Source organism: Aythya fuligula, chromosome 2, assembly GCF_009819795.1.
Source record: "Aythya fuligula isolate bAytFul2 chromosome 2, bAytFul2.pri, whole genome shotgun sequence".
NCBI classification, from domain to species: Eukaryota; Metazoa; Chordata; class Aves; order Anseriformes; family Anatidae; genus Aythya; species Aythya fuligula.
This window is the reverse complement of record NC_045560.1, coordinates 113,880,310-113,906,251: the sequence shown is the minus strand read 5'-3', so window position 1 is coordinate 113,906,251 and position 25,942 is coordinate 113,880,310. Positions and strand designations below refer to the sequence as shown.

The 25,942-nt window shown below is 43.3% G+C and overlaps 1 protein-coding gene across 1 annotated transcript in view; it reads left to right on the top strand.

The window, feature by feature from the left end:
• Window positions 1–12,313: 12,313 nt before the first annotated feature.
• Window positions 12,314–25,942, top strand: part of MAPRE2 (microtubule associated protein RP/EB family member 2) — a 98,165-nt gene continuing 84,536 nt past the window's right edge. The window contains exon 1 of the mRNA XM_032181227.1: window positions 12,314–12,360. The gene's annotated coding sequence lies outside the window, so the exon portion shown is untranslated. The remainder of the gene's footprint in view (window positions 12,361–25,942) is intronic.

Below are 25,942 nucleotides of genomic sequence, written 5' to 3'. Positions count from 1 at the left end.
TCTATTTCTATAGTTGAACAGTGTGAGATTAAGATGTAGGTCAAGCAGTAAACTCCACTTGGTGAATTCATCCAGTACTTACCCCATCTGCTTTTCCAGAGGAATAAAAACAATGCCTATCTGTCCGTCTGCTTGTGCTGGCATACCCTCTTAATTTTCATTTTCTTCAGAAGTAATTCCTTTGCTCATATTTCACTAATCGAATATGTTCTATAGATCAATTTTCATTACATTGCATTTCTGCCTCGCTGGTTATGAGGAATGAGCCATGAACTGTAGACCATATCTCATCCTGGCCAGGGGAGATAATCAAAGAGATGGTTACATCTGCTTCCTATACAGTCTGATAATTTTAAGCAATAATCTCTTCTTTTTCTCTCTCCATTCTGACCCCTGTGAATATGACTTATTTATCAGAGCTTCAAATGAAGGAGGAGGAAGGAAAAATAAAGCTACATAGAGCACCATTCTGCAGCTCGCATTAACAACTTCATTTGTCGATTCTCTCTCGAATTCTGAACTGCAGTAGAGAAAATGACATTCCTAATCTTTTAATTAGAATTTTTTAATTTAACTCATGTGAAGTTACACTTGATAACACATAGACACAAGTGGGACACTTAGCAGAGGGAGGTCCTGTACAATTTATAAAAACTGTCAAGGAGCCTCTGTTGGTTCTTGGTATCTTTTTTTTTTAAAAAAAAAAAAAAAAAAAAAAAGTGTTGAGGAAGAAGCACTGTTTCATAATGCTGCCAGAGATTTATCTGCAAATTGGAATGATGCAATCTATTGTACCTCAAGATTATCAGAAAACAGCTGTGAATATGTTTATTATCTACCATCTTCTGGACTCTTTTGGCACATCAGTGTACTTTCTTACCATGCAATATCGCTCAATTATTCAGAAACCCCAAATCCCTCAAAAATCATGATCTTGATTTAAAAACCACAAGATTAAAGGAGTGAGGTGTTTTTGTTTGTTTGTTTGTTTGTTTGTTTGTTTTATTTTTTCTTTCATTTTGTTTTACTTAATTCTGGGAACTGAACATACAGGCTTCAAAGTCCTGAGTACAGAAATGTCCCCCCTTTCTCTCCTGATGAAGGTTAATGTAAGATCACAAGAACAGATACACTGGATCAGATTCAAGGTCCAGCTAGCCCAGGATCCTGTCTCTTTCAGTAACAAATATTGCACACATTGAGAAGAATATAAAAATAGGCAGTAATGTAGCGACATTCTCCTAATATAGTTACCAGGCTTCTGTGACTGCAGCTCAGGGAACGCCTGGACCAGCCATGGCATCTCTGTGTTCAGTGGCCCCAGAGGATTTTTCTTCCATTAATATATTTAGTCAATTTTAACCCTTTTTAGCCTTTTGGGTCCATAGCATCCTTTGGTAATGAGATCCACAGTTTAGATACTTGTCGGACAAAGAACACATTTGTTATTGCATCTGTTCTGTCTGACACCTAGATCCTGCAAGTTTTACCCCAATTTCTTTCTTTTTATTTATTTTTTTTTTTTCTGTGAGAGAGCAAACAATCACTCTCAAATGACTTTTCCAGTCTCCCTCAGAACTTAATTTGCCCTTTCTCTTGGCTACAGAGCACCCCTATTTGTCACTCCTTGAGCAGAAGTTGTGCCACATCCTTGGTCTTCCTTGTTGCTTTTCTGTGTAGCTCTTCCTCTGATGTTATATTCTTTTAGAAACAAGCGTAGGGAGAAAAAAACAAATCCAGGTGCACCATGGACTTCTCTATATATTATGACATAGTAACCAATAGTTTAATAGTCTTGCCAGCTTAAAACTGGCAAGAGTTAGCAACAATGAAAGTGGAAGCAGCACTGCTGACTCATTAGCAATAGAGGACAACATACAAAATCTAGTTTAGGTGGTGCTGTATAAGCATTTTAATTGCATTTGCAACTTCATTTCCATGAATTAAAAACCATGCCCTTGTTAGAGAATCATTGCATTGTTGAATCATTGAAATTTCAGGTCTTATGGAAATGATGAAAATATTAGAAACTCCATTCTGACATGTCAATTTTAGATCAACCTGCACTGATCACCCATCTAGGGTTTCAGTCTCTATTTCTGCTTTCAATTCCTCAAACTTTGGTAAAATTCCCAATCTTCTAAATTAAATTCTTCCAGTTCAGCCTTGGCCTTTCAAAACAAATGTAAGAACTAAGGAAACTGAAAAATACAGATTCTTTTACAGAATGTTTCCAGTAACTTTTCAGTATATCTGTACAGCTGATGTTCTTCCATGCCAAAAGCAGAAATTTGTCATGGCGTAGCTCCAGTTACTGAGAAGGGCTTTGAATGTTTTGGTAGAATCGACTGTGTGACCGATTTAAACCAACCTAGGGATGTACCACCTCCGCACAGGAGTGTTCATGGCATACAGGTGCTCGAACACACAATGTCAATGTCAACATTAATGTCAATGTCAACATCAATGTCAATGTCATTTCAAGGTCTTCAGACAATGAAAGCCTTGCAGTCAATATCCACGATCCAAACATGGCCCATGGGGGCAGCAAGCCAGGGGACTGGCAGGGCTGGCAGGAGATTGTCCTCGGGATGTGAGGCCATCGCCATCTGTGGAGGGGAGGACCCCAGCCCTGCAATGCAATTACCGGCCACTTTTGCCTTCAGGGTCTTGCTGATGTGTCAGCCCTGCTTCCTAACCCCGAGGTGCATTGAACAGCCTGAAGATGGCAGACATATTCGTGACCTATACCTCTCTCTTGGGTCGTTGTCTGTTTGAAACATGTAGAGAGCTGGAGGACAAGCAGAGCGCAAATGTGTGCGTGCAAAGGACAGATAGCCTACGCCAGCTCAAGCACAGCGAGTCAGGCCACGACAAATCTTATCTTCCATACAATACTCTGTGTGTCATGACGCTCAAGGAAGCTTGCTTTTGTGACAGATAATTTTTAAAAGGTAATAGGGTCAGATGTAGAGGAGGATTTGAGAGTTTTCTTTTTTTATTATTGTTATTTTTATGTTTACTTCTCACAAAGCCATGGAACAGTAAAAAGCAATAGCTACTGTTATTGTGTATCTTTCTATGAAGCCTCATTAGTATCAGGGCATCTGTGGTGCAAAGAGCTGTGAGTACTATTTGTTTAACTTAATCATTAAAATCAGCCTCTTTCTGGACAATTTGTAACAAACATATCTCTGTAGTTCTCCTCTTCCTACCTCCTACCACTGCTACTACTGGCTTTGCTCCCAGACAATTCTCCTCTTCAGTGCAGAAGATGTCCTTTATTGCAAGTCAAAACCAACACATCCTAATAACTAAAAAATATTTGTTATGGTAATTTTGTTTTGTTTTGTTCCTGCCTAGTTTGAGTTTACAATGTATATTCCGTCTCCGCTATAGCTATATTCATATCCAAACCTCCAGCCCAACAGGCAATACCACAAAAGAGTTATATTTCCTTGCCTGCAAATAAATAATTAAAAACAGAATGATAGTTCCAGGAGATGAGAATTATCTGACTTTCCGTATTATCATCACCAGAAATTGGAGGCTGTTTGAGAATACGGGCCAATGTATCTATACGTGCCAAATCCCAACAAAATTCTTGAGTTATTTAGGTGTCTCCTTTGATTTCAGGATGTTAGACAACTAATTGCTTTTGAAGTAAGTTTAAATAAGACTTGGGGAATTAAGTTCTTATTTCTGGGAACTCAATTCTTACTGAAACTCCGCAGGCAAGGGGCATGGTGATTATCCTCGGCTCATTTGGAAAGCTCTGCTCATTTTTTTGCTATCACTAGAAGCTAGGGATGCCAGCCCATCAGTAGAGGATGTGCTCAGATGGAGGTTTCAGTTCAGATCAGTAATGTGACCGTCAGGTTCACCAGGACTTTCCTCTGCAGAGCCACTGCCTGATTCTGTAAGGAGAGCCAAACCTGTTCCAAGGATAATTCCCCCTGCTAAACTACTGCCAAAACATTCAGCCCATTGCAGAATACAGTCCATGACAATTTAAATATGTTGTTTCCAGAGTTTCTGAAGTGCTGTGCTACCCACTTACTCAAAATGAAGCATGACTGCTGTGCAGAGGAGAAAGGAGGCAGCAAGGCAGGACAAGAATACAGGATATATTTTCTTATCATGACTAATAGGGGAAACTGCTCTTTTGACATCCACTGCAAGGCCAGAACTGCTGGAATCTGCCCTCTGTAATTCTCCAGACTCATGCTTTCCTGCATTTGCATCAGCATTTCAAAATAAATTTGAAATATGCATTGGAAATATATATTCTATCCCATACATGTTGAACTACATTTATCATCTCATGTTAATACATCTTTCTCCAGAGATCTCTACTATCCTTTAAAATACAATCACTTCCTTACTGAAATCTCTCTAACTACACCGATACATGAGTTGTCAGTACTTCTACACAAGTTTCCTCTCATAAAAACTGCGAGTCTGGGTTTTCAATCAAACTTTGAAGTCAAAACTTTGATCAGCAGTCATGATATAGACCTCCACTTCTTGTGTTACTGAGATGGTATGAATATTTATAATTTTATATAAATAAGAACCAGAGACCTTGTTAGGTTCAGCAATGATTCTATTTGCTCAGGAGTCTGGTATTTCTTCCTTGTTTTCCTTTACGGCTGTTCCTTGTATAGGACATTTAACTTCAAAATTCACTGTGTTTGTGGGAGAGAAAGTTGTTTGTGGAGGTAGGCGTTGCTTATGCAAATTGTTAAGTCCTCTGGGAAATGGTTTAGTCACTTGTCATTAGTTTCTTTATTACCCACTGTAATGGATGAACAGTTACTTGTTTGAGCACACATTTTCAAAAGTAGTATTTGATAAAAACTTACCTTTTATACAGAAAATCATTTGTGAACCACTCACAGAAAATCTACAGCCTGACAGGAAAATGTGTTTTTGTTCTCTTACTGTTAGTCACTATTGTGAGACAAAGCCAAATATGCATACATGGATAGTGCACAGAATTAATTTCAGAGAGAACAAAGAAACACATGGTGGCGGGGTGAACGTTGTTAGTTAGGGTTTTTCAATGCTCTGCTGAGTAGGATATTCAGCCCCCTAGACTCTTCCACTGTTAGTTTTAGTCCTTACAGATTCACTAAGACCTGGTTCAGCTCTGTAAACACAGTCATTTACTTTTTACATGGCTTGTTTCTATGGTAATACTAAAACAGGAGATTTCTAATTACTTGTCATTCCATATTTAGAAATACCAATGTCATATGTCATAAACTGAACCACTTTGACCCATGATGCTAGTTAAGGCTATTACTTTGCATATGGGTATCACAATGTTTCTTGCTGCTATGATTACCCTAAGCAACCTCAGCTTAGGAGGAAAAAATGTTCTTTTAAGATTAGGTAGTTCCCCACTTTGCTCCTTATTTCATTATTTTCATTTCCTGAAGGCAATGGGAAGAACAGTAGGGCTTTCTCCAGCATCTGTTACAGTGAGATGCACACAATGTTTTCAATTATAAAAAAAAAAAAAAAAGGAAAAAAAAAAATCAACCTTCAAGTCAGGCAGCCTGATGCAAAGGAAAACCACTGTAAAGGCAAAGTGTGCTCAAAATGAGTTTCAGCTCAGCTCCTAATTATTCCCTCAGGGAGCAGAATTTCTTCCAGTTCTAATAAGGATAAGTCTGGTCCTTCAAAGCGGAGGTTTCCTGACTTTTACATGGTTTGGGGGACACCTGTGGAGGGTGAGGAGACCTTGCACAATGGCACATGGCCATTAGCAACCGTTTTGTCAGACATTTGCTGCATTTCCCGAGGCACTTTGGCAACTTCAGTTCCCACGGTGTGTTAGAGATACGGGGGCAGGATTCACACTCTGTTAGGTACTATGTCTGCTCCGTGAGGTGCCACAGACAGTGTCTGCTCAGCCATCTGCTTCTGTGCCACATATATTACCACGATCCCACCTCTGCGTAGGTGAAGCTTCAAAGGAAAGGAGGTCTTCAGCTTCTTGATGCTGTTCCTCACTTTTGCAGTGTATTTCCCCTAATTCGCATCTGTCAGGTCCCAGCAGCTGGGAGCTGTCACCATCTACAGAGGGACTGTAATCTGTTTTCACTAAAAAAAATGAGACCTATCTCATTTTTACACTACAACCACCTTCAAAACATAGTCTGCTGACAGTCTGTTTGGACTGCTGCAAATGCCTCTCTGCTGTTTAATAACAAAGATTATATTAATCTTGAGGGGTTTGCCTCTTTCCTGACTTATGCAATGACCATCCAATTCAGAAACCACTTGCCATTGGGAAAGCAGCCACACAGCCTCACAAAAAGCTTTCACACTTGACAGACCCTGGAAGATTTAACCATCCCAAATTCAGCAAAAAAGGCCACTCAAGTAGCCAGGCTCTTACTGATGAAAACTTCTGCATAATAAATGGGAATATTCCCAAATCCTGAAAGTTTAAGGTCAAAGGTGAATCAGAAGAGAATCCCCAAAATGGACTTGGGCATCCTTCTGGAAATGAGGTATTTGGCACACCTTCAAGAGAGCATCCTAATCAGGAAAGCATTTAGGTGTGGGCCTAATAGGAAGTGCATGCTTAAGAGCTCTCCTATAAAGGACCTTGTCTGGCAGGTGCTATTGCATAACCCCTAATGAAGAACTTGCCTGTAGCATCTATTTCTTCAAATATTGCCTATTCACTTGGCATGAATACATTTCTCACCACTACCTGAATATGTCAGTGCTAGAAAATCTCCCTCCTGGAGAGAATCATTTTAAAAGACCATACGTGGGCCTGACCTCATGATAGTACCCCTTAAATTAAATGTGCTCTTAAAACACATTCATTCATTCCTGTAGCATGTTATACCAGGGCCACAGTAAGGTTAGATAAGAGAGATTGCTCTCCAGGGATAGTGGTAGAGTGGGCAAATATGCAGATGCAGCTAAGAACCTAATTTTTAATGTTGAGACTGGGCTGAGGTAATTACCACTTAATGCTGTCCTTCCCTGAGCCAAGTATGTTAGCTAAAATGCGTGAGGGGAGAACTGCACCAAAACATCTTCTTTTGGACCTACTAGAAATAACTTATTAGGACAGCAACAGAAGCAACTGATTATATCCTGCATGACCCAGGAATTGCTCTATTCAAGCCTACCTTTGAGCAATACCACATAAAAGGTGATGGAATCTGTATGCCCTTGAGTCAGACTTGTCAGACTTACCCCTCTGCTGATTTATGCTTCACTATAAAATATTAAGAATGACAGTTGATATATCATATCACTTCTGTTCCACACACACCATGTAAAATGGGCTGTGTGAATCCAATTGAAAAATTTAATAACCCAGCTTACCAATAATTAATTTTTTAAATTTTTTTTTTTTTTTTTTTTTTTTTTTTTCCTTTCTCAAGGCTTCAGCAGGGAGAAGAACTCCCATGAAAGTACTGTACAATGTATTGATCGGAATGCCATCCATGTTGACACAATATAAGGCAAAGCTTTCTGAGCCTCCTTCCCTCCTGAAGATCTTGTCTGCTCACCACAGCTATTGTAAGAGAGGGGTAATAGAGGCACTATATTAAATGAGGCCATGCGTTCTTCAAAGTGCTGTATGCCCTGTGGGGCGCACTGCTGTGTGTAAGGCTACATGTTCTTACTATGAGTGGTGGACAGATAGAACCACAGAACATCCTGAGTTGGAAGAGACCCACAAGATCATTGAGTCCAGCTCCTGGCTCCACACAGGACCACCCAAAATCAGACCATGTGTCTCAGAGCGTTGTCGAAACACTCCTCAAACTCTGTCAGGCTCAGTACCATGACCACTGCCCTGGGGAGCCTGTCCCAGTGCCCAACCACCTCTGGGTGCAGAACCTTTCCCTAACCCCCAGCCTGACCCTCCCCTGTCCCAGCTCCATGCCATCCCCTCGGGTCCTGTTGCTGTCCCCAGAGAGCAGAGCTCAGCGCCTGCCCCTCCGCTCCCCTCCTGAGGGAGCTGCAGGCCGCCATGAGGCCTCCCCTCAGCCTGCTCTGCTAGGGGCTGAGCAAACCCAGGGACCTCAGCTGCTCCTCATGCATCTCCCCCTCTAGACCCTTCACCATCTTCGTTGCCCTCATTTGGACACTCTCTGATAGTCTTATATCCTTCTTATACTGTGACCCAAAACCACACATGATGTTCAAGGTGAGGCTGCACCAGCGCAGAGCAGAGCAGAAGGGCTGTTAAGCAGGCGTTGTTGGCTGACCTTAGCAGTGGTTGCCAGACCAACTTTTGCTGGTGTGGGGCATTCAGGCCTCCTGTTGACTACACAGTGCCTCCTGGGGAGGAAAGGGTATCTGACTGGAGCTCTAAGCACATTGGGGACACTTGGGTTAAAAAGTAAAATATATAAATATATCAACAAAACCAATAGGAATAATAGCAAGAGATTAATGTTTTCTGTGGATTTCCCTAGAGGTTTCTAGATATTAAGTTGTAAATTTTGGCCAAATACAAAATTTTGTGGGACTTGGAGGACAATTGGCCAGAGGAAAAAAAAAAAAATAAATAAATAAATAAAAAGAGGGAGAGACTGAAAACCTTTGAAAAGCTTTGTTCCAGCTAAGAAGGAAAATCTGTATGAGGGGAGAAAAAGCCTGTTTTTCAACAGGTTCTACAAATTGACAGTCTAACCAGACTAATTGTGACATTTAGGAAGTGCTACTACTTACCCTGAGATAATTTTATTTATTTATTTATTTATTTAATGTGTTCCAGAAAGAAAAGCTGCAGCTCTATATTATAATAGTGTCTATTAATTTGAAGTCTTCCCATTTGTTTTAATGGGAAATATATTGCACATGTTGGCTACTGTAAAAAGAAATTACTGTACAGGAATCCCTTCCTGTAGTTAATGAAGTAGTAAATGAAGAAACAGAGAAACAACTGCAAGAGGAAATGCTAAGTTTTTTATTCAGATAGATGGCTTTTGTGTATGAATTTGCTAGAAGAATCAGCCACTCACTTTGTTTTTCCTATGGTTTGTATAATAAGTAAGACCAAATGCTCATGGAAGAGTATCTAAATCAGTTATGCATTAGAGAGACTGACATCCCTTTTGTTCCTCCTTTTTTCACTGCACTCACTGATGAAGATGATGAAGATAATTAATTACAGCTATGAAGAATGAAAGTAAAAAGGCCATATTCCCTCCTCAGTCATGACCCTGCACTGGATTAACATCAGGGAGGCTGCAGGGTCAAAGGAGTTCAGGAAAAAAAAAAGCCTTTGGTAATAAATTACACTGAGATTATGTCCCGTAACCTAACTGCAACTCTTCCATCAGTGATTAAAGATCAAGTGTAAAGAGCTCTTAAAAAAACTAAAAGTCATCATTTCTCCCTGCAAGAAAAGTGTGGCTGAAGATGGACGTGTTTCCCTAATGCTCTGCAGGGACAGATAATTCACTGACCCCTGCAAGTGCAGTGGCCTTTTCTAGGTCAGGACAGCTCTGACCGGGTCACAGCTGTATCTTTAGGTGCTCCTCCTTCTGTGTTTGAAGGAAAGTTAAGATGCCAGTATGTCACTTTGCCCTTTCCCTTGTCAATTTGGAGCCATCTTCTGGAGTCTTTATTTGCTAAACAGAAATCCATACATGAGCCACAGAGCAAGTTTTCTTAAGGAATAACTAATAAGCATCTAGTTTTAGAGATGAGACAAATGTTTACTCTTAAAACAGTGTTCATAGGCAAAACCAGGTTGCTTAGGCCACCCCACCACTGGCTGCTACACCCAGCAGCATTGGTAGAACATGGTAAAAAGTTACACAAAACCAAATGGTTTAGTTTGACTGGCCACAAACAAAAAGTGCCTCACAATGCCAGGCAACAGCACAGGGGGACACCCAGCTGGAGAACAGCTCTGCAGGAAAGAACCTGTGGGGGGGGGTCCTGGTGGACACCAAGTTGAACATGAGCCGGCAGTGTGCCCTTGCTGCCAACAAGGCTAACAGTATTCTTGGCTGCATCAGGCAAAGCATTGCCAGCAGGACAAGGGAGGTGATCCTTACCCTCTACTCAGCACTGGTGGGGTCACACTTGGAGTGCTGGGTCCCCCCCAGAGCTAAAGAGACCTAGACATACTGGAATGAGACAAACATAGGGCCACAAAATTAATGAATGGACTGGAACACCTTTCCTTTGAGGAGAGGCTGAGAGCTGGGACTGTTCAGCCTGGAGAAGAGGAGGCTCAGGGTGAAGCCTCATAAACACTGTTTATAAACACTGTAAGGGAAGTGCAAAGTGGATGCAGCCAGGCTCTGTTCAGTGGTGTCCTGACAAGAGGCCATGGGCACAAACTGGAACATAAGAGGTTCCATCTAAACATCAATAAGCACTTTTTTACTGTGCAGGTGACCAAGCCCTGGCAGAGGTTGCCCAGAGAGGCTGTGGATCTCCCTCCTTGGAGGTCTTCAAAAGCCACCTGGGCATGGTCCTGGGCACCCTGCTCTGGGTGGCCCTGCTTGGGCAGGGGGTTGGACCAGTTGGCCTCCATGGGCCCCTTCCAGCCTCACCCATTCTGTGATTCTGCGAAATCACAGCCACGGTGCACTGTGGTGTGCAGGCACAGGGTGACCCACACTGCCCACCATGAGAGGCACTGCCAGACATGAGAGCACGGGGCCATATCTGAGACCCAGCACACCACTGCACTTCTCACCGAGGGTGCTGGGGTCCTTGAGCAGGAGAGAGGGACCACCAAGTGGTGACCTGTCGCTAAACCTGCAGGTCTCCTGGGATGGCAGGTCTGCTTGTGGACATTTGGACTGGGTGTGCTCAAAAGTGAAAGGACTTTTTTAAGCTTAACTTTCTCTCTTTGCTCTGCAGCCTCCCTTCCTGCACAGAGAAGATAACCGAATTCCTGCGCTGCTCAGGCACAGGCTGATGACAAAATCACTCACCAGCAGCTCAGACACTGCTGTGCAAAGTTCCAGAGACGACCATACAAAAATAGCATATCTTTTGATCTTAAAACTCTGCTAAGCATAGTCTGCAGATGCAGTAAAATCCTCTAATTGTTCCGTGGACACAAAAATAGATTTCATATCATTATGACATGAAGTGACAGGACTAGGAAGAAATTTGGCAGTTTTCAGACACTGCCGAAAAAGCCAGGAAATTCTTTTGACTTTGAATGGCAGGTTTTTGAAACGCTGGCCATTCTGCACTACCTGCAAATGCTCATATTTGGGACATTTCAGACATCTGTGAGGTGTCTGAACTGTGAAAAGCAGCAGGGCTCATGGGCACACTTGGCCTCCCGGCCTGTTTTGACAGCTGGATGTTTTAGCATCATTTCATCAGCGGTGCGGGGTGGTGCTGGAGGCATGGCTCTGTCGCTGCCCTTCTACCAGGAGAGATTTGACTGCTGTGATGCAACATTCAAGCCCTGGTTTGCATCCTTTGGAGCAGGTGGCCCTGACCTACATGGTGGTGGCGGTGCACATCTGCACCTTGGCCTTGACCTAAGCCATGGGAAGGGTTAGAGACCCAGTGGGTTTCCCCCATCTCCTTCCCCTTGGTTCAGTGGGGCCGCAGGGCTGCTGTGCCAGGTCTGTATGGGATCTGCACATCCCTGGGGCCATGGGAACCTGTACTGTGCTCAGCTGGAGAGGGAGGAATCTGGGTCTTGGTCCTGCTCACCCACACAGAGCCACTCGGGAAGGAACGGCACCATCTCCTCTGATGGACACGATGCCTTCCCCTACATAGAACAAGAGGCTACAGCAAATTCCGGCTATTTATTTCAGAGCTTTGGAGCTTTTTTTTTTCTCCCCTGTTTTTATTTTTTTTTTAATTTTCCCTTCCTCTAAACCTGCCCTAAGTTAACATCCGGAGGGAAGGATCGGGTTGCGCTAAGAGGGAGGCACCGAGCCGCGCCGCTTCTTTTTCTCCGAGCCGAGGTTTGGAGAAAAACCGTCCCAAAAAACAGAGAAAGCGTCCTACACAGAGCTCGCCTCCCCCCAGCGCTCAGGGCTGCGTGACACCAAGCCCAAAACCCCAAAACCCGGGGCTCCACGCGGGCAGGACAGGACCACGGGGGGGACCCCGACGGCTTCCCCCCCCGGGCTGCCGGGGCTCCGGGGGACTCCGGGGGGGAAAGGGGGCGGTGGGGCCGGGGGCGGGCGGCTGGGGGCTCGGAGAGGAGCCGTGCCTTGCCGTGCCGAGCCGAGCCGTGCCGCTGGGAGCGGTGCCCGCACGGTTCACGTGGCGAATCCCGGGCGGGGCGGGCGGACAAAGCCGGGCTGGCGGCGGGGCGGGCGGCAGGGACCGGGGACAAGCAGCGGTGGCGAGGAGCGGAGAGGAGCGGAGCAGGTGAGGCAGCGCCCGGCCCCTCCTGGGCTGGGGTCGCCCCTCGCCCCGTGTCCCCCCGGGCACCGGGAGAGGCGCGGTGGGAGCCGGAGCCGGAGCTGGAGCCGGGTGGGGAGGGGGCGGCTTTGTCCGGGGGCCCGGGGGTCCGGGGGTCCTGGGGTCTTTCTTGTCCGGAGCTGGGGGTCTGCAGGAGGCGCTGGGTGCACGCCGAGGGTCCTGCTGGACGCGGAGCGAGGGGCTGAAGCAGCTGCAGGTGGCGGGGAAGGACCCTGGCAGAGGGTGCACCTTGCAGCCCGATGAATCAGCGCGCTGCGCTGGCCGGCCGAGCATCCTGCGGCAGCACCACCTGAAGCTGCGAGCCGCCCGTGCGGTGTGGGTGCACGTGAGGTTATGAAAACAAACGTTTTACCACCGCTATATTTATTTATTTATCCCCTTTCGAACAGCTACTTCTGCTAACAGCCCTCCGGTGCTTTTCTGCAGTGAGTTGTTGTCCTTGTCGTACTTTACTCGCCTCCCCCAAAGGGGTATTCGTTTTTTATCTCTGCCCCCCGAGGTGTGCAGCAAAGGAAATGGGACTGATGGTATAAGCTCACGACTTAAAACAGAGAGAAATCTGAAGCAGTAAAGAAGGTGAAAACTTTTTCTTTCTTTCTTTCTTTCTTTTTTTTTTTTTTTTTAATTAAGTATTGCAGCAATTTCTCCCTGTTTTAAGAGAAGACAAACAGTGAGGCAGAGATGACATTTCAGAAGTGGAACAGCAGAACAGAACAGTATGACGCTTTGTTTGAAATACAGTTTAAAGGTTATTTTATAAGATGCGTTTGCTCTTTTAAAAGATGCTATCTTTTAAAGTAAAATGAACTCTTTAAAAACTTCTGCAGGAGCACCATGGCAGGGTAAATCTGGTTTGATTCTGATTTCTTCAGTCAAGTGCTCGGTGTTTAGAAGAACCATCTCAAGGGCATCTTGAGATATTTGTTATTCAACAGCTGTGTGAGCAGCTGTACGCACTGTCATATCAGGATGTCCAGGTCAAGGACCAAATGCTCTCCAAATCCTTGCTGTATGCGTGCTTGCTCCATCTCCTTTCAGTGAGATACAGGGACCCCTGCTTCTACCCCTGCTTCCATCTTCAGGCACACAGCTGGATGTGTGGGGCCAGCCTCCACCCAATGGGTGGGAAGACACAAAGAGCACAAAATGCCTTTGTCTTGCACCAGGGATGTGCACAACCACTGCTGAGATTCAGTGGCTGCTTATTAGTAAAGCCCTTGTGGTGAAAATCATCCTAAAAGCAGGGAAAGGCGAGGTTATGACCCCTTAACTTACCTACTTCTGTATCTATCATGCATACGGTGTTTGAGTCACAGGAAGCTCTGTGTCTTCCTAAAACATACAGTATTTTTGGTACTGCTGCTGGGATAGTGAAGCTTCATGTTGCCCCTAGTAGAGGAAGGTGACTGAGATGCTATGTAAGCTATTGAAATAGAAGCAAGGGCTTAAGAAATGACCAACAGTTTATAAATTTGACTTTTTGTAAGGTAAGTGTTGTTTCTATCAGTCTGCCTCAAATTCAGCACACAGAATCCATGAGCTGCTTCAGCTGTATAAGGAGAAAAGGATCAGGTTGGTAGGAGAGCAGGAGGGAGCCAGGGACTGCAGCAGACAGGGCAGTTAACGTCTAATGTCTTGGTGTCTTTTAGTGATACCTACACCTTTTGGATATATTTCAAAGAAGGAAAAAATCTGGATACTTTTCTATGACCTCACCTTGTGGGGTGTGACATGGTAGGCTGGCATAAGCTGGCCAGCAGCCCTAACAGACTGAAAGAACTTCTTGTGCTGGGTATGGTTTGGTAATTTGGGGTGTCTTCTGCTTATTTAAAGCTTCTGGCAATAGGCCACATACCACGTGTTTCTCAAGGTTATGTCTTTATGTCTTCATGTAGTCTATTCCCCCAAGAAGGAACAGGGATGCCTGTACAGTAGCTTTTGCTCCTCAAAATCTGTCCACAAGGGTTGTAGAAGCAGATGATTCAGGGCACAGAGTCTTTATTGCTTGTTCTCTGAAGTGTGTTGGAAATAACAACAGTGACAGTCCTGACTGGTGGTGGGTGACTGGAATAGATATTTCAGTCCTTTGATTTAGTGCTTGTTGCCCTGTCCTGATTAACTTCAGTTGCCTGATAATATAAATCTAAGTCCTCTTTTTGACAATAAACCTCTCAAATTGGGTTTATTTCAGCTCTTACAGCTCCAAGTGTTCTCAACTACTTCATACTGTCTCTTCTTGCTGATGTGAAGCCTTGTCCAGATATTTTTCTGTGTTATTTTTTGACCATTCCTCCAAATGCTGATGAAATATTTGGAGGAGTAATTATGTAAACCACAAATAGTGCTGCACACACACACGCACACACACCTGAACGGGTAATCACAAGAATTCATCTGCAGTTAAACTTGGAGGGAAAAGAATTGGGACCCTTCAAAACTGCTACAACTTTTCCTAAAACACTTCATTCAGGTTTTGCTTAAAATAGCCATTATCCTGGCTTCTCCTGCCACAATGAAACCTTAATACAACAGCTTAATCCCAGAAGAGGGAGAAACTTCAGACTAACACAATTAGGTGAGTGGAATTTTTCCCTCAGGCACCTTTGGAGAGTGATACAATATCATGTTAAAAACTGTAAGCTGCTGTCTCAAAGAGCTGGGCTGGGCCAGTGTTTGTATGAGGCATGGGAAGGAAAAATGCAGCTGGTGCAGAAAGCACCAGTGGTGAACGTGTCGATAGCATTGCTCTGAGTCACTGGTGGCCCAAAGTCCAACCACGGCATGATGGCACATGTGTTGTTGTTGGGTGAGGCTTAAATGAGATCCTGAATCTTTCAGCACCTCTCTATATACCATTTATTTGTATATATTCATAGGATGTGTGTATACAAAACTTGTTGTTTTGGCTTAGCTAAACACTAAGTTTAGGGTAGCTGTGACTGCCTGTGTGATTTTTTTGCAGCTTTGGTGGGGCTAGATTTCTCACTGCTGAAAAGGTGAGGCGATTTGGGCAATCTGCAACAATTTTTGCATCCTTACTGCCAAGGGGTGCCTCCACATCCTCCCTGCTGCCACTCCGTGCAATGACAGGCTCTGGGAGAGGGAACTTGAAGACTGAGCTCTGGCAGAGCAACGTGCACCCTAAGGGGAGCAAGGGAAACTATGTGTATAGACTGTCTTGGAAGGGTAGGTGGGGAAATGCCTCAAACGGGGTATTTTTTACAAAAGTGTTGAAGAGACACTTCTTGGACAGTAAAGAAGAAGCAGTGACTAGTCTGCATGTGGGAAGGTCAGGTGTGGGGAAAGGGGGACTGACAGCAGGGCTAAAGAATGAGGAAAGTAAAAGGCAGAACTTGAACCACAGGGCAAGGATCCAGAAAACAGGAATGCCCTAGGAAAGCTGTTAGGACAAGTATTTATCATCTTACTAGCTGAAGATGCAGCTGGAGCTGTTTCACGTTGTGTATATCATTGGTGGGCTGACCCCATCCCCATCGCGCAGCCGCAGGACAGGCAGGAAGGATTAAGGGCAGCTCTGGGAGCACTGCCCAGTGTCAGCAGCCTAGCAGCAGGGCTGCCATGTGCTATTTTTTTATTCTGGCCATGTCCAAACAGGGTTTTAAAAAGGCTGAAGGAAACCTACCCTGCTGTCTAACAGTCCCTATAGCAAGAACAGGGCTTCAGGTAGGGCAAGTGTGCTCGAATTTGATCAGCAGCTGCTGCCCCGAAGAGGGGCTGATGCTCCACAGTGGTCTGCTAAAGAAGGTCCGGAGGAGAAGGAGTGGTAAAGAAGATGAAAGCATGGCAAAGTCTGTGGGGAGAGCTTTGATCCTGGTTGAACATTTCTTCAGCCCCAGAATCTCCTGAGCCTGTTGCTGAAGATGTTTCCATTCATCCAGCTTTATTCCATTGAACCTTGAATGACCCCAGGTTTCAGATTTGGCCCATTTGAAGTACAGAAACAGTTCTAATTCCTTACAGGAGCCTAATCTTTAACACAGCCTCTTCTGGGAATGGCTGACCATGGGACTTCTGCCTTCTGGGAAGAAGTCCATAGTATTTCTTTAGGCATTTTGTGATTTCATATATTCAATACACAGAAGAATTCAAGTACATTTGAGTAAATTTTCCTAAGGGATAAAATTAGTAGGGTCCTAACACTGAGTAATCTACCCTACACATAAGTGACAAGCTTTCAGGCTGATCTAATTACTAATGCCAAACTAAAACCACATAAAATTAACAAGTTGCCCAAAAATACAACTCCTTCATAGACTTAACAGATGAAAAGGGAAGGAGGATGTAAGATGAAGCTTTATCAGATTCAAGTTTCAGACACTGAGTTGTTCTAACTAGTAAATCTGTTTGTAGGTCTGATAGACTCGTTAAAGTCAGCAGGGAAGACTATGTCTCTGATTTCACTGCAGAGTTTGGTTGTGCAACTTCTAAAATGAAATAGCCAAAAATCTTCTCAGGCTACTCCTTCCTGAGGAATTTTATGAAAATATGCTTTGATCTGGTAACCGTTTTATGCCCAAATTAATACTGGGCTTAATATAGACTTGTTACAATCTCTTCAGAGTTTGAATCACACTGCGAGCAAAGCATGTCAAGTTTTATCAAAAGAAAACAATATGCTTTGTCTGGCTTTACAGTATTCAGACTAAATAGAAATGCTATGAATAAACTTGTTCTTGAAGCTTTATTGCAATGTGGCACTTGAAACTAACCTTGGATCTCATGACTCATCTCTACTGGGAACGCAGCATCCCTTGCAGAGCTCACACTTTCAAATCCAAGAATGTTTGCAAGTCTGAGGAAAAGGCCCAGCCTAAGAGACAAAACGGAAGCACTAGATGAATTCCTCTCTCAATTTCCATCAGATTCCTGAGTTCTTCGTGCCTGATGTTAGATCAGAAGACATTGTCTTGCAGGAGTGTCTGTAAATACAAATAATGGTTTGGGTCTTGTGGATTTTGATGGCCAGATAAATACATTTTCAAATACACGCAAATACTGATTGCTTTACTTTCTAAAATTGGAAATAGCTTATTGGCAGCTTATTGAAGGGCATTGTTAGAATTAATAGAAGTACATACACAGGAGGAGAAGGGGTGACTTATGTCTGTAATTAAGCTAATCAAAGAGGCAGTGGAGAGCTCCTATCTTATCAGGATTGCTGCTTCAACTAGGAGACTGCACCAACAGAACAAATATTTGCCTTGGCTTGTGAAGTTGCATACAACATCACGTGCACCGGGATTTCCCTGGCATGGGCAGGATGTCCCACTCGTGCAGCTGTGTTCCTCTTCAGCAGGTTATCTGCAGCTCTGCTGTGAAGCTGAGCGATACCCGTTATTTCCAAGCGATCGCATATTTAAAAAACACTGACATAAATGAAGTGTGCAACCTATACAGAGTAAGCCTTAAAGCTGCTCATTTATTATCACAAAATTTTACGTTTTCTTGTGGATCAAGCTCTCAGCCATTATTAATTGCACTAACTTTTTATAGTCTGCTCTCTTTCACTTCTTTCAACACCATTAGCCCTTTAACTCCCTCTTGTGCGCTGGTGTCAATTACAACCATGAGAAACACTTACAAACAAAGCAGCAAGTTTAGAGATACAGAGGAGTACATATTGACAACTGGTCATGAAGATCTTTGCACTTCATCAGCAAGCCACAGGAAACTTGCTAGGAATATGCATTTGGGAAGCAAAGCTTGCAAGGTGCAGCTGAAAACAGTCTGGGGAATGTCAGAGGCAAACTGCATTTGCTGGAGTTTTGAACAGCAGCTCTAGGTTTGCTGTCTCTTGGAAAACTTTTGAAGTGTTGTTTAAATAATTCCAGATGACGACCCAAAAAAAAAAAAAAAAGTTAAGAAAACAAAAGCTCTGGGCTTTCAGCCACTTCTGGGTTCATTTTGTTTGTGTGTGTGTGGTGTGTGTGCCTGGAAGGAGCTCTGCACCCATTCACTGCTGCCTGTTTAGCTGCTGCTCTGGAGTGCTCCTTTCTCACACAATACCTCTTGAGAAATTTTTCACATTCTTTGTCTGTTTCTCTTCCTCTTAGCAGCACTCTGTTTTCACCACTTCCTACTGTCAGTAATTTTGCCAGCTTACTTTTCGCCTTCTTTATCTCTGGCTTTGCTGGGGGAGTGGATAGCCTCCTCTTTTGATCCCTAGTTTGTATGTTGCTGATGTGGGTTCCTCTCTTGTCACTTTCCGGGATGCTTTAAAAATGATTCTTTAAACTTCTCTTCTAACAGGCAGAGGCTTGTTTACGGTTGCACAGCATTTGACACATATCCCTTGTAACCTGCTCTGATCATGGATTTAGCAAGAAAGGACAGACACTAGGAAAGGGTACCCCACAGATTTTCAGTTTAGCCTTACCCCAGCCATGCAGCAGAGCACAAAGTATTGTGTTTTCCCAAGAGAAGCGAGAAACAGTTACTGAGTTCAGGAGCTGAACGTGCTGCTTTATCGATCCAAGAGCTTTTGCTCCAGGAAGCTGCGAGGAAGAAAGCGACTGTGGAACAAAACAGGACTCACATTCAAAGTCCTCCCCTGGACCTGAGGTGTCAGCAGCCAGACAAATGTTGTACTTTGAACATTGAGGCCTTGCTAAGCATGAGCAGATTTTGAGGAGCTCTTGCAACCTTAGAATGCACTTTTGAGTCTTGCCTTTGCAGGATAATAGCTGGCAAAAGCAAGATGGCATCAATGGGGGTGGGCATTACTGAGGTGACCTCTCAGCAAGGACTGACCTGCTAGCCACTTGCTTATTTGATTTGTACTCACCTCTTCCAGTTTCAGCTGCTAAAACATGATCTGGTCTCTTAAGCTTTAGCAATTTCCTGCAGTTGTAATGGCAAAAAATGTGATTGCTCGTACAGCTGCATGACGCTGTGTTTGCCATTAGGACAGGAATAAAGTGGTTCTGGTAGGCACTGCAGGTGTGCAATAAGAGTTGTAAGAGGCATTGGTGCTACTCAGAGAATCATAGCTATACATGGATATATGCACGTATATAGTTATCCACCCCACCCCACCTCCACCTCATGTGCAGGGTTTTTCAGAAGCGAATCCCAGGCACTGAGCACTTTCTCTCATGGTTTTAGTTGCTAGCTGCTACAGATCAGACCATACCCAGTTTCACCATTTCAGGCTTTAGTATTAGGGTGTAGTTACTACCAACCAAGACAGCAGAGCCTGTAAAAGTTAAAGCCTCTCGATTATCTTCGCTGTTCATGTATTCCTAACAGAAGGTGGTTTCAAGTCCTATCCTAGGTACAGAGTTAGCTGCACTGAGCACAACATACCAGCACCTGTATCCCATTTTCTGGTTCTGCCCATCGCCTGTGAAGTTCCTCCTCCCTTCACACACACCTCAGGATTCCCCCCAGTGCCTTGGGAACATCAATCCCAAATAAGTGAGAACTCAACCACAGACATCAGGGTTGACCCTTGATCAATCTTTGCTGAAGTGGATAGAAAGGAAGCCTGCTAGAGGGCCTCACAGTGGTAGGAAGAAAATGAGCTCTTGGTATTTAAATAGAATTGTTTTCTTTACTCTTAGGTGCAGTGTTTAATTTGTGAACTCACAAAGATGTTGTCTTTTCCCCAGAATTATCAGACTTTCTCTAAAAGGTGAAATGGTTTTATTGTCCCTGGAGAACACTGCAGAATTTTTACATTCACACATGGCATGACATAAGATTGCAGACTTGAAGCCACAGAGTAGCTTCAGGACACATGAGTATGTGTCCTTTAAATATAGATTTTAAAGTAAAATGTGCTTTAAAAGTGAATGCTGTAGTTTATTAAGCAAAACTTCTTGTTGCAATGAAGATATGTTTTTCATCCATTTGACACTTTGAGAGGAGGAGAAGATGAACAGAGGCGATATTAAGTTTGTATTTTAATGATATAGTAAAAGCTCCATATGGATACATGTGTTTTAAAGACCAATTAACATTTTCAGGCAGAAGTGGACTGGCTGTGCGAGAAGGGATAAATGTTCTTTTTGTAATACTTATTAAAGTTAAGATTGGGCCCAAACCACAAAATCTCAAGAAAATACATCATCCTCTCCATATCAAGATGGAACAATCGCTTCAACTTAAATACAGGAAATGTTGGGCATAACAGCCATTACTTGCACCGATCTTGTTAACGAGAACATAATCTCCTAATCACTCCCTTGAAAGCAAACCCAGATGATAGAAGCGTAGCTGGACCCCTGCCAAACAGCTCAAGAACTCTGATTTCACACCCAGGCTCCTGCAGGAGTGCCAGGATAACCTCAACTATTCAGGGAAGAAAACCATAGCCACTATGCATTTGTAATTCCTTATACTTCTATTTTTAAAACCAAAAAAAAAAAAATGCCAGTTGGGATACTACAAAAACCTGAGTAAGACTTGAGAGTATATGCATGTAGATCTGTTTATATTACACACCAGTTCAGTATATCACCACTCAGGCAATATTGCCTTAGTGGCAATGTCCTAGACTGTCTCCCTGTTCTCTTAAATTAGTCCTTGAGGGAAAAAAAAAAAATAAAGCTGGCTTTTTAAGAAGTAAAGTAATTAGAGGACAAAGGAACAGAATCTAGTTCTTGGTGGTGGTGGTCCCTTCACAGTCAGGGCTTGTGTGCACTTTAAAGAGGTGTACAAAGAACTTTGATCTTGCATCATCATCATGATGTAAGTGGTGAAGGCTCTTGATAGGTTGTGGTGATGTAAGTAACAATTGCTGCGAGTTAATAGATGTGTTTGGTTTCCGATATGATGCATCTCTAATACAAATAAATAGTAAAAGCTGTTGGGCTTCCCTCAGGTTGTTACAGCAGTGTTTTTAAAGAGAAAGCAACCAAGCAAGATCACCCACTTAACATTTCTAGACTAAGTTGCAGGAAATGCAAATATTAGGGACAAGGTTAATTGTATTTATCTACATTTTCCCATTAGCTTGTAAAGCTATCAACTACGTATCTACTTTATTTTTCCTTGCTAGTAAACAGAGCACATGAGAAGTTGACAACATGATCATCTTGCTTCAGAAACCTTTATTACAGGCTGAGTTTCTGGGTGGGATGAAGGGTGGAGCTAGTCATTTAGCTACACCCATGGTGAGGTTTATAAAAGGAAGTTTTCTAGGGGAGCTCTCTTCTGCCAGTCTCTGACAACCGTCAGTTTTACTTAGCAGGGTTTTATTTTAAAAAATAAAATAAATTTGTTACAATGTCAAGGCCTCATAAAGATTCCCATAATGCAAATGATCATCTAAGCACATCTTTGAAACAGCGAAGTAAGGTAAGTTGTGGAATCTGCTTTGCTACCTGAGTTCTTTTCTTATATGTAATACTTCTTGTGGCAGAGACCTGAGCACTACTGTAATTTCAAAGGTCTGTATTTTCTTTGCCATGTATAGTTAGGGTATTTTTCTCTATAGTTTTTTATTACTGTAATGCTAAGTCAAGTGTGTTTGTGTGTTGGGGACAACAACCTTAAAAAAGATGCTGAAGTTCATTAGAATTTGAGGAGATTACTATTTGCTATAGGGCGATCAGATGTTGAAGTCTGATGGCTTTGGGGACTAATTTGTACCACCTGTCTACAATGCTGAGGTTATTGTGGTTTTTGTTATTGTGCTGCTGTTTGTTAGCCACCCCAATATTAATTTCTCAAGCATACAAATAAAAGATATGCTATGCTTAATTGCATAATTGCTGTGGCTTAGTCATAACTCTTTGATACACCCAGGAATCTTGTCATAATTTCTGGCTTATAGTGTATCACAGTTTCCTTTTATGCACCTGCACATAAATGCTTGTAAACTATTCTGTTCAGCAGAGGTTTTTTGAGTTGCTATCAATGCCCCTAAATGAGATTAGGTGCTACAAAGGCCTGCTTGCTATTGAAGACATAGGTGTTCATGATGGTACAATACTTTTCTAGAAAGCTCTGTATCAGTTTACAAGATGTCTGAGTGAAAGCTTTCATAATCATCAACTGAAGTCAAATGTGTTGTACTAAGAAATGATCACAGCAATGTAGGGTGTGCAGCTGGGATGCATCAAGAATGCTGGTCAGCTTAAAAATATCAATCCCATAGTACCAGTTACCTAGCTCTGGGCTTATCACTGGTGTGCTGATAGTGTTGTTGACAGGAACTGGCAAAAGGGGAATGAACCTTGAAAACAACATCTTGGATTTTGGAGCTCCTTTCAGGCCTCTGGGAAAATTAAAGTCTGGAATTCTCCAGAAACTTTAAAAGCAACAAGAGACAAGAATCTGAAAAATTAACTTTTCCTTCCAGTCACTTTACCTGTAGATTTTCTTTTGTTAACCTTCAGTTTAGAAGGAGTGAAGTCACTCTTTTAATCACTGCTCCCAAAACATGTGAGGTGTTTGCAGGTCAATGGTCTCCTAGTTTTTCTGCAAAATATTCTAGTTTTATTGCCAAGCACTACAAACATGACCAAAGTCATTGTTTCCACAAAACTGATGGTGTTGATGAGTTTTTTCGTTTTTCTTTTTTCTTCTAGCTGTAAGCAAAACTGTGAATTAATGCAGTTGGCAAGGAACTGACTGACAGCCCTTTGGGCAAAATGGTCTGATGGAAGTTGGAAAGGCTGTCAGAGCATTTTGACTTTGTGTGCTTAGTAGGCATGAGCAAATAAATGTGTCTTGAGTTGGAGGAGACACATTTTCCACCTTGATAATGCTGTGGTTTTGGTTTGGAGTTTTTACTGTCAATATTGAACTTGTAGGGCACTTCAGCAGTGTGGCCATTTCTGCTTTTTACCATGTGTTTTCACTGATATGCAAGAAATTCTGACTGTACTGGGTTGTGGTGGGAGGAGGCTCGTTTGACAGTAGAGCAGTGTCCTGCAAGGACACTTGTCCTCTTAGATATATCCACTGCCATTCTTCCGGTATCTAGCCATGCTGTGGTTAGATTCTTTATGTATTTTTAAGTGCATTGCATTCATTTTAAGTGTCTTTTAAACTGCTGTATACCAAACTGTTCAGAAGTATTTGCTGGCATTTTTTATTTTATTAATTCAGTAAATGGGAGGAAGAAAGAGGAAAGTACTTCTGATGTTGGCAGAAAGTCATAGATGCCTCTGCTCTTAGATACTTTTGGAAGGGTTTTCCAAAACAGGGAAAAAGTTTGAGCTTCTTCAAGTGTGCAGTATAGAATTACTTTAGGATATTGATACATTCCTTAACACATCTCTAAATTTTGCCACTCCTATAAGTAGGGATTAAAATGACTTGTCATTTTGTGACTTGAAAAGGAAAGTTCATGGAATAAAGTACTTACCCAGAGCATTTGTGACACTAACCTGCTATTCAACATGAATGAGTGAAGGGACACTAGTTTTCCCATAGTAGATTTACCATATTTGATAAACTTAGATCATTTTTAATAGCCTGGTTTTGAGTAGCCAAAATACAAACTGAATCATAGAATCATAGAACATACCGAGTTGGAAGGGACCCATAAGGATCATCAGGTGCTGTCTTCCTCCCCTGATCTTAATTTTTGGAGCCACATTTGTATTAAATGCAGGAAGTCTACAAAGATGACTTCTTCATGGTGAGACAAGTAATTAAGAGGCAGATAGCCAGTAAAAAATTGCGAAGTAACTTATTTCTTTGAGGTGGTATATCAAGAATGGCACTGACAGCTGGATTATTCCAGACTGGTATTTTGTTAGTCCTCTCACACTTCAATAGTTTTGCTATCAGAAGATTCAAGCATTAAGCTTTAGCATATTTGGGTGGATACTAAAGCTAAGTTCTGCTCTGGGTTCTCCCTTCCTGGTCCATGTATGGCAACACAAGTGCCTTCAGAACTGAGCTGGAGAAGAGGCATGGGGTGGCTCATGGGTGTCAGCTGTGGTGGGTGCAGAGCTGGAGGGGCAGATGTGGGAAGGGGTTGGCCTGAGAGAGCCCAAGGAGAGGAAGGAGGCTCTGAAGAGGGTGGGGAGGCAGAGTGGATGGAGAGAGGCCATGTCCTGATGGCAGCTTCTGAGAATTTGCCCAGCCTTTAAACTTCGGTGGCCCTGAACAGTCTTCAATGGCTCTCCTTGTTTACCATCATCTCCTCTGCTACCACCAAAAAACTGAACTTTTGGACTCCTAGATAAGGATGGAAATGCATTTTACTGACATCCTTGGGTCAGCCAAAGTTGGCTTTCAATGTACTGTTGAGAAGAACTGAGCTGGTTGTGCTTAGCTGGGTGCCTTGTTACTGTATGAATTGTCAGACCTCTATGGATTCTCCTGATCAGCTGTGGTTTGTTTAGGCTTTAGGATCCTGAAATCAAAGGAGTTTTACCAATCTTAGAATCATTACAGTTTCTTTCACATGGCTAGATTTCATAGAATCATTAAGGTTGGAAAAGACCTCAAAGATTGTCTGGTCCAACCATCACCCTAACCCTAATGTCACCCACTAAACCATGTCCCTAAGCACCAGGTCCAACCTTTTCTTGAACACCCCCAGGGATAGTGACTCTAGCTCCCTAGAAAACCCATTCCCAATGCCTGACTGCTCTTTCTGATAAGAAATGTCTCCTAATTTCCAACCTGAACCTCCCCTGGCACAACTTGAGGCCATTCCCTCTAGTCCTATAACTAGTTATCTGTGAGAAGACGCTGAACTTTAATAGCTTTTTTTTTTTCAGGGCATTGTCAGAGGAAAATGTCATCTGGCCTCTACTGCCTTAGTTTAGTTCAAGTCAAAACAAGCTGCTAAATTCAAACAATAAGCTGTCTCTTGTAGACTTGACTTATTGCAATTTTTGTCCATCGGACAATGGACAAGCTTGGGAAGTGGGCCAATGTGAACATAATGAGGTTCAACAAGTCCAACTGCAAGGTGCTGCATCTAGGCTGGAGCAATCCCAGACATGAGCACAGGCTGGGAGAAGAACTCACTGAGAGCAGGCCTGCAGAGAGGGACTTGGGGGTTCAGGTGGATGAAAAGCTCAACACGAGCCAGCAGTGTGTGCCTGCAGCCCAGAAGGCCAACTGCATGCTGGGCTGCATCAACAGAGGAGTGGCCAGCAGGGTGAGGGAGGTGATTGTGCCCCTCTGCTCTGCCCTTGTGAAGCCTGGAGTGCTGCATCCAGGTCTGGGGCCCCCAGCACAAGAAGGATGTGGGGCTGTTAGAGTGTGGAGGAGGGCCATGAAAATGTTCAGAGGGTGGAGCACCTCTCCTATGGAGAAAGGCTGAGAGAACTGGGGCTGTTCAGCATGAAGAAAAGGCTCCAGGGTGACCTGGTTGCAACCTTTCAGTACTTGAAGGGGACTTACAAAAAGACAGGGAGCAACTCTTTGCTCAGTCAGATAATAACAGGACAAGGAGGACTGGCTTTAAACTAAAAGAGGGGAGATTTAGATTAAAGGTTAGGAGGAAATCCTTCACTCAGAGGGCGGTGAGGCACTGGCACAGGTCGCCCAGAGAGGTTGTGGATGCCCCATCCCTGGAGGTGTTCAAGGCCAG